Genomic DNA, 9,431 nt, shown 5'->3' with positions numbered 1-9,431 from the left:
CTAGAATCCATTGTCAAAGATTTTATAGCAGAGCACTTAGAAAACAGTGGCAGGATCGGACAGAGTCAGCATGGATTGATGAAGGGGAAATCATGCTTGACAAATCTACTGGACTTCTTCGAGGATGTAACAATACAGTTAACGAGGGGGAGCCAGTGGATGTGATATATTTGGACTTTCAGAACACTTTTGACAAAGTCCCGCATAAGAGATTAGCGGGTAAAATAAAATTGCATACTATTAGGGGTACTGTATTGAGATGGATAGAAAACTGGTTGGCAGACCGGAAACAAAGAGTAGGAATTAATGGGTCTTTTTCAAATTGACAGGCAGTGACTAGTGAGTACAGCAGGGGTCGATGCTAGGACCCCAACTGTTCACAATATATATTAATGATTTAGATGAGGGGACCAATTGTAATATCTCCAGATTTGCAGATGACACCAAGCTGGGTGGGAGGGTGAGCTGTGAGGAGGATGCAGAGATCCTTCAGCGTGATTTGGACCAGTTGAGTGAGTGGGCAAATGAATGGCAGATGCAGTATAATTTGGAGAAATGCGAAGTTATCCACTTTGGTAGCAAAAACGAGAAGGCAGACTATTATCTGAATGGCCATAAATTAGGAGAGGGGCCTGTGCAACGAGACCTGGGTGTCCTCGTACACCAGTCACTGAGGGTAAGCATGCCGGTGCAAACAAGGCAAATGGTGTGTTGGCCTTCGTTGCGAGAGAATTCGAGTACAGGAGCAGTGATGTCTTGCTGCAATTATACAGGGCCTTGGTGAGGCCACACCTGGAATATTATGTGCAGTTTTTGTCTCCTAATCAAGGATGTTCTTGTTCCAGAGGAAGTGCAGCGAAGGTTTACCAGACTGGTTTCTGGGATGGCAGGACGGACGTACGAGAGATTGAATCAATTAGGATTGTATTCGCTGGAGTTCAGAAGAATGAGGGGGAATCTCTTAGAAATCTATAAAATTCTAACAGGACTGGACAGGGTAGATGCAGGAAGGATGTTCCTGATAGGGGAGTCTGGAACCAGCGGTCACAGTCTGAGGATATGGGGTAGACCATTTAGGACAGAGATAAGGAGAAATTTCTTCACCCAATGAGTGGTCAGCCTGTGGAATCCATTACCGCATCCGTTAAGTCCAAAACATTGTCGGCGGAATTATCCGTGCCTGAGACTAAGTGTTGATGCCGGCGCAAGGTTTGTGAAGTTCCACAACAGCAAAACTGGCGCCGAACGTGGACCGATTCAGCTACTGTAAAGTGTCTGGCACCGGTGCTGAGAGGATGGCACCGGTGCCACGTGGAACACAATCGATTCCAATGAGAAATGGTGCCGCACTCGCCGGGTCCATGATTGACACTCGGGAGGCTGACAAGCAGCAGCCGCAGATACACACTGCCCTCCCCACACACACCATCCCAGCCAACATGATGGCAGTGAGGCGAACAGCTCTCCATTTCGCAGATACCGAGCTGGAGGCCCTCCTGGACGCCTTGGAGGAGAGGTGGTCAACCCTGTGCCTAGGACTGGGAAGGAGGCTGCCAGCCCCCGCCGTTCGCCGTGCCTGGGCACAGGTGGCAGAGGCGGTCAGCGCGTGAGCAACACCGTCCGCACCGGCCTGGAGTGGGAGAAGACTGGAGGGGGACTGCCAGACCTGCGGCCACTCACCGTGGCAGAGCAGAGGGCCTTGGATGTAGTCGGTGGCCCAGAGGAAACGGAGGTCGCCGAGGTGGAGCTCGGCCACGGGCGAGGAAGTGAGACCTTACCCTGAGTTGCAGTTCCTCATGACACATGTGTCAACCACATCGCAACACCACCATCAACCCAGATCATCTTCACTCTCACCCCCACAGCACCCTGACTCTCACCCTCACCCCACACCATCTTCGCCCTCACCCCCACACCGCCCACCCTCACCCTCACCCTCAACCTCAGCATCACCCTCACCGTCGCCCTCACCCCACATCACCCTCACCCCCATCACTTCCAACATCTCCAGGCCCGTGATCTAATCAAGCATCTTGTCTTGTGTCTTGCAGGACCTGCTGGTGATGGGGTGGGTCCATCCGGTGTCCCCCGCCCCCTGCCAACGCCGACAACCAGAGCCCCCCGCCACGAGCCGACCAGTAACGAGGAGCACAGCTTGGACAGCAAACCGCAACCTAATACTCAGGACACCCCGGAGCTCAAGTCCGATGTTGACAGAGATTTCCCATCTCCAACACCTTCCACCATCCCAGAGACACTCACCTCGGTTGGGCACTTTAGTGAAGAGGATCCTGGGACTCTATCTGGTTCGCACCGCACAGCTGCTCCGGTACAGCAGGTGGAGGTTGGAGCACCGGAGGGGGCGGGCGGTCGGAGGGCAGCCCGACCCCAGGGACTAGCTGCCGTCCAGACGGGTTTCGGGCTTCTGGGACGGACGGTCCCAACGATTGTGGAGATGCGGTCACAGAGCCGGGGACTACGTGAGGGGTAGTCGGCGAGTATCCAGTACCTGCAGGCACAGGTGGAGGAGTCCAACCGGGGGCAGGAGCAGGAGGTGGTGCCGACCATGCGTGTCCCCCAGGCCAACACAGCACGCAGGGGTATCACTGGCTGCAGCTACCCATGCCAGAGGTACGCTGTGCGGCCCCTGTCTGGCACCCTCCTGTAGGGGCTACCATGGGTGTTGCCCTTAGGCGGGTCGCATGATGAACCGCCGACTGGTTGTGCCCGATTGTGGGGGTGTGGGGGTGTGTGTGGGGGGGGGGTTATTGGTGGGGTGGAGGGAGGGGTTGGGGTGGGTGGTTGGGGTTGGGGTTGGGTGCACCCATACGGCCAGTGACGCTCTACGCAACCATGAGCCATCTCGCTAATGTTCCTGGCAGGGTCTGGGGTCTGGGTCTAGGGGCTCCTGCTGTTGTCAAGGGCGAGTGCGCAGAGCGAGGTTTTCGAGCACAACTGGCTCGCTGGATGACACACTGAGAGAAGGCGGGACACATAAGGGTGGGAGGCTTTGGGGAGTTTCACAGAATTTACAGTGCAGAAGGAGGCCATTCGGCCCATTGAGTCTGCACCGGCCCTTGGAAAGAGCACCCTACCCAGCATCCCCACCCAACACTAAGGGCAATTTTGGACACTAAGGACAATTTAGCATGGCCAATTCACCTAACCTGCACATCTTTGGACAGTGGGAGGGAACCGGAGCACCCGGAGGAAACCCACGCAGACACGGGGAGAACGTGCAGACTCCGCACAGACAGTGACCCAAGCCGGGAATCGAACCTGGGATTGGAGCGGTGAAGCAACTGTGCTAACCACTGTGCTACCGTGCTGCCTATGGTTTCATGGAAACCCTAACTGATTGTTGGTCTCTCTCCTTCTCCAATTTCTTACAGATACCAAAATGGATGGTGGTGTCTGTCCCGCAGAGGAGGCCCTCCTGCTGGGTGACAGCGCAGGCAGTCAGACACTGGAGAAGGTGGCAGCATCAACGCAGACTGCATGCAGCACCCATTGTGCAGGGGGCCACCGCACACTCTGAAGGCCCAGCTGCCCATCAGGTCGAGGAGGAACCCAGAGGGAGAGGCCAGCGATGGCCCAAGGTGTACAGGCATCGTGAATCTTTCGAGCAGATGACGGACAACATGTGCCACAGGAGACTCCTCCTCAGCAAAGAAACAGTGCGGCCCCTGAGCCACGTCCTCATGCACCTGGCACCCTGTGGATGACAACCCCACCTGGTGGCTGTGATTGCCATCACAGCCCTGAACGTCTCTGGCATCGGCTTATTCCAGTGCTCGAATGGGGTCTTGTGTGGCATTCCACTAGACACAGCCCACAAGTGCACCCCACAGGTCATGGATGTCCTGTATGCCCGGGCAGCTGACTATATCAAATTTGAGCTGGCCCAAGCTCACAAAGATGCCCGGGCAGCAGGATTCTCCACTATCACCAGGATGCCCCAGGTCCAAGGGGTAATTGATGGCACGCCTTGGGCACTCCCGGCATGGCCTTCAATAACAGGAAGAGGTTCCACTCCCTTACTATTCAACTCATGTGCTGCCCCCACCTCTGGTCATGCTTCCCAGGGAGTGTGCATGGCAGCTACAATTTGGACCACCCTAAGGATGTTGGGTTGGCTCTTGGGGGATAAGGGATACCCGCTGAGGTCCTGGCTGATGACACCAGTGCAGAGACTGGAGACCGAGGCGGAGACCCGATATAATGAGGCCAATGTTGGCATCCGGGCTATCATTGAGCGGTGCCTTCGACTGCTCAAAATGCGGTTCCAAGCCTGAGCTGCTCTGGAGGGTCTCCTGCTGCTGGTGGTCTGCTCTGCCCTTCACAAACTGGCACACAGCGGGATGACATGCTGGAGCAGGAGGATGAGGGGCATGCGGCCTTCTCTGAGGAGGAGGGGATGAAGGATGTGCCCCTTGTCGCTGTGGTGTTGGGCGTTCTGACACACAGATGAGCCAACACAGTTATGTTTGGTACAACGCTGTTTTATTCAAACTTACTATCTACAGTTTTGTCTTGATACTCTGCACGTGGGGACTCCCTGTCTGTGATGTTATTACAGGTCTTGTCGTTGTCCTTGTCCCCAGATCTACTGCCCACCAGGTGTTGTGTTTGTCCTTTTGTACTGTCCCTGTCTTTGTCTGTGATTGGTTGTGGTGTTGTGTGTTCTGATTTGTCTGTTGGTGTGTCCATCATGATGTGTGTGTTTGAATATCATGACAGTCGCCACACTCCGGCGCCTGTTCGGGTACACAAAGGGAGAATTCAGATTGTCCAATTCACCAAACAAGCACGTCTTTCGGGACTTGTGGGAGGAAACCGGAGCACCCGGAGGAAACCCACGCAGACACGGGGAGAACGTGCAGACTCTGCACAGACAGTGACCCAAGCCGGAATCGAACCTGGGACCCTGGAGCTGTGGAGCAACTGTGCTAACCACTGTGCCGCCTTGCGGGCTCATTTCCAGTACTTACTGGAAGAACGGATTTCCAGATAACAGCCCGGCTTTTGTGGTACCGGGTTAGGAAGGCCGCTGAAGGGGCTCCTCCCCTCAGTGGGGAAGCCCGAGGAGATTAATCGGGTCGTCTCCGTGGGTCTCGGGAGGGGGTTTATAACAGCCAGCATCTGCAAAATGACTTACACTGTAGGAAGACTCAGACCTGGGCTGGTGGCCGACAGAGCCTCATTTAGGGCAGCAAGTGTGTGGCTTCCTCCCAGCTTTGAGATTGATAACAGTGTGGAGTTAACAAAGGAAAATCAAACTGACTATGGTGTGACCTAGGAATGGGGCCCACCCCAGGGGACATATGCAAAGGCGTGGAAATAGGCACTGATGTAATTCAGAATCAATTAAACGGACCAAAAAACGCCTTGGCAAAAAAAGATATAAAGAAATATTGTACAGGATAGTCAAAGCTGCATGGGTTGGAGCAATTTTGCAAGTTGTTCAGAGGACATGCACGGAGAATTTCATCATTGATTGACCACTGAGACAGACCTCGGCACACAGGGGAAGTAAGTAACCGGTGGTGTTGTATTTACTGTTGCTTAGTGGTTTAATAAAGGTGAAACAAGGTGAAACTTCACTCAAGTTGTTGTGTCAGTTTTGTCCAGAGTAGAAACATAGGACGTTTTACATCAGGGAGAGGGTATTAACAGAGATTTTCCCCTGCCACTGTGGTTGTCAGGACCCTCGACCATGTCCAACACATTTCCTGCACCTCTGCCCTCGCTACGCTTCCTTCCTCCCAGAACGATGATCCAAATCCCCCTTGTCTTCACTTTCCACCCCACCTGCCTCCATATTCAAAGAGTCATCCTCCGCCACTTCTGCCAACTCCAGCACGATGCCACCTCCAAACACATCACCCCCCTCACCCCACCCGTCAGCATTCTGCAGTGACCGCTCCCTCCAAGACAGACTGGTCCACTCCTCTATCAACCCCAACCCCTCACCCCCTTCCCAGGGCATCTTGCCATGCAATCGCAGAATGTGTAACGCCTGCCCCTTTACCTCCTCACGACCAGGTGTAGCAGTGATTCACTTGTACTTCTTTCTATTTCGTATTCTATCATATTGTGGTCGCTCATCCCCAAGGAGTCTTGCACAACTAGACTGCCAATGATTCCTTTCTCATCACACAGTACACAGTCTAGGACGGCCTGTTCTCTAGTTGGCTCCTCAACATATTGACCCAGAAAACTATCCCGCATACACTCCAGGAATTCCTCCTCTACGGTATTGTGGCTAATTTGATTTTCCCAATCTATATGCAGATTAAAATCACCCATAATTACAGTTGTTCGTTTATCACATGCATCTCTAATTTCCTGTTTAATCCCATTCCCAACAATATCACTGCAGTTTGGGGGTCTATATCTGACGCCCACTAATGTTTCTTGCCCCTTGCTGTTTCACAGCTCTACCCATAAAGATTCCACATTGTCGGAGTTAATATCCTCCCTCACTATTGTGTTAATTTCCTCCTTCACCAGCAATGCAACCCCGCCGCCTTTTCCTTTTTGTCTGTCTTTCCTAAATTCTGAATACCCCTGGACATTTAGTTTGGTTGCCAAGGCTCGGGAAGGTCAGACTCAGCCAAATCCTGAGCCTTCGGCATCCTATTATCCGTCACTGGGTCCTCCGGGATCCCATGGTTGCGAAAAGTACCCCGGAACCTTTCAATCGTGGTCCTGGATGTGAGTTCTCCCAGTGAGCCAGAGAAGACACAACCAGAGTGAAGCAGCAAAGAGTGAGTTTGGGAATTTGAATCAAGGTGGGAATTCGAAGCTGGGTGGGGAGGAGGTGCTTTTTATCCCTGGTAAGTGACTGGTAAGTGGTTTTTCTTCTCATTGTCTAATTTTTTTCTTTTTTTTTTCTTTCGTTTTTTGCAATTGTAGTTGTATAAGTTTACCTCAGGCCCGCGTCATGCTCCTCATGTGCGATGTGGGAGCTCAGGGACATGTCCATTGTCCCTGGCTCCTTTACGTGCAAGAAGTGCGTCCAGTTGCAGCTCCTGTTAGACCGCTTGACGGCTCTGGAGCTGCGGATGGACTCACTTTGGAGCATCCGTGATTCTGAGGACGTCGTGGATAGCACGTTCAGTGAGTTGGTCACACCGCAGATGAAAGATACTGAGGGAGACAAAAAATGGGTAACCAAAAGACAGAGCACGCGTAGGAAGGCAGTGCAGGTGTCCCCTGCGGTCATCTCCCTGCAAAACAGATATACTGCTTTGGATACTGTTGAGGGAGATGGCTCACCAGGGGAGGGCAGCAGCAGACAGGTTCATGGCACAATGGCTGGCTCTGCTGCACAGCTGGGCAGGAAGAAGAATGGCATGGCTATAGTGATAGGGGACTCAATCATAAGGGGAATAGACAGGTGGTTCTGCGGACGCAATCGAGACTCCAGGATGTTATGTTGCCTCCCTGGTGCAAGGGTCAAAGATGTCTCGGAGCGGCTGCAGGACATTCTGGGTGGGGAGGGTGAATAGCCAGCTGTCGTGGTGCACATAGGCACCAACGATATAGGTAAAAAAACGGGATGAGGTCCTACAAGCTGAATTCAGGGAGTTAGGAGTTAAACTAAAAAGTAGGATCTCAAAGGTAGTAATCTCAGGATAGCTACCAGTGCCAAAAGCTATTCAGAGTAGGAATGTCAGGATAGATAGGATGAATGCGTGGCTCGAGAGATGGTGCAAGAGGGAGGGATTCAAATTCCTGGGTCATTGGAACCGGTTCTGAGGGAGGTGGGACCAGTACAAACTAGACGGTCTGCATCTGGGCAGGACTGGAACCAATGTCCTAGGGGGAGTGTTTGCTTGAGCTCTTGGGGAGGGTTTAAACTAATGTGGCAAGGGGATGGGAACCGATGCAGGAAGTTGGAAGGTAGTAAAACAGGGACAGAAACAAAAGGCAGTAAGGGCGAAAGTGTAAGGCAGAGAAGACATAGTCAAAAATCAAAAAGGGCGACAGTACAAGGTACAGTGACTGAGGGGAGCTTAGTGAATAGGACCAGGAATACTAAAAGGAATAAAACGGGAAGCAAAAACATTAATGGTAAGCGATGCGGCAGGTTGTTACATGAAGATATGGGTTTAACTACAAGGAAAATTAGGAGAAAAGTTAAGAGGAAATATAACTTAGGAGAGGTTACTGATTGAGGTGTTAAGATTCAAAACAGAGGTATAAAAGCCAACATCAGTGTACTTCACCTGAATGCTCGTAGTATTCGGAATAAGGTAAATGAGTTGACGGCGCAAATCATCGTGAATGACTATGATTTAGTGGCCATTACTGAAACATGGTTAAAGGATGGTCGCGACTGGGAGTTAAATATCCAAGGGTATCAAACTTTTCGGAAGGACAGAGTGGATGGTAAGGGAGGTGGTATAGCTCTGTTATTTCAGGATGACATCCGGGCAATAGTAAGGGATGACATCGGTGCTATGGAGGATAAGGTTGAATCAATTTGGGTGGAAATCAGGAATTGTAAGGCGAAAAAGTCATTGATAGGAGTAGTCTATAGGCCACCAAATAGTAAATTTATGGTGGGGCAGGCAATAAACAAAGAAATAACGGATGCATGTAGAAATGGTACAGCAGTTATCATGGGGGATTTTAATCTGCATGTCGATTGGTTTAACCAGGTCGGTCAAGGCAGCCTTGAGGAGGAGTTTATAGAATGTATCCGCGATAGTTTCCTAGAACAGTATGTAATGGAACCTACGAGGGGACAAGCGGTCCTAGATCTGGTCCTGTGTAATGAGACAGGATTGATTCATGATCTCATAGTTAGGGATCCTCTCGGAAGGAGCAATCACAATATGGTGGAATTTAAAATACAGATGGAGGGTGAGAAGGTAAAATCAAACACTAGCATTTTGTGCTTAAACAAAGGAGATTACAATGGGATGAGAGAAGAACTAGCTAAGGTAGACTGGGAGCAAAGACTTTATGGTGAAACAGTTGAGGAATTTCCAAGCGATTTTTCACAGTGATCAGCAAAGGTTTATAGCAACAAAAAGGAAGGACAGTAGAAAGAGGGAAAATCGACCGTGGATATCTAAAGAAATAAGGGAGAGTATCAAATTGAAGAAACAAGCATACAAAGTGGAAAAGATTAGTGGGAGACTAAAGGACTGGAAAATCTTTAGGGGGCAACAGAAAGCTACTAAAAAAGCTACAAAGAAGAGTAAGATAGATTATGAGAGTAAACTTGCTCAGAATATAAAAACAGATCGTGAAAGTTTCTACAAATATATAAAACAAAAAAGAGTGGCTAAGGTAAATATTAGTCCTTTAGAGGATGAGAAGGGAGATTTAATAATGGGAGATGAGGAAATGGCTGAGGAACTGAACAGATTTTTTGGGTCGGACCTCACAGTGGAAGACACAAATAACATGCCAGT

The sequence above is a fragment of the Scyliorhinus torazame genome, chromosome 6 (assembly GCF_047496885.1).
Source record: "Scyliorhinus torazame isolate Kashiwa2021f chromosome 6, sScyTor2.1, whole genome shotgun sequence".
In the NCBI taxonomy this organism is placed as follows: Eukaryota; Metazoa; Chordata; class Chondrichthyes; order Carcharhiniformes; family Scyliorhinidae; genus Scyliorhinus; species Scyliorhinus torazame.
This window is presented reverse-complemented; position numbering follows the sequence as displayed.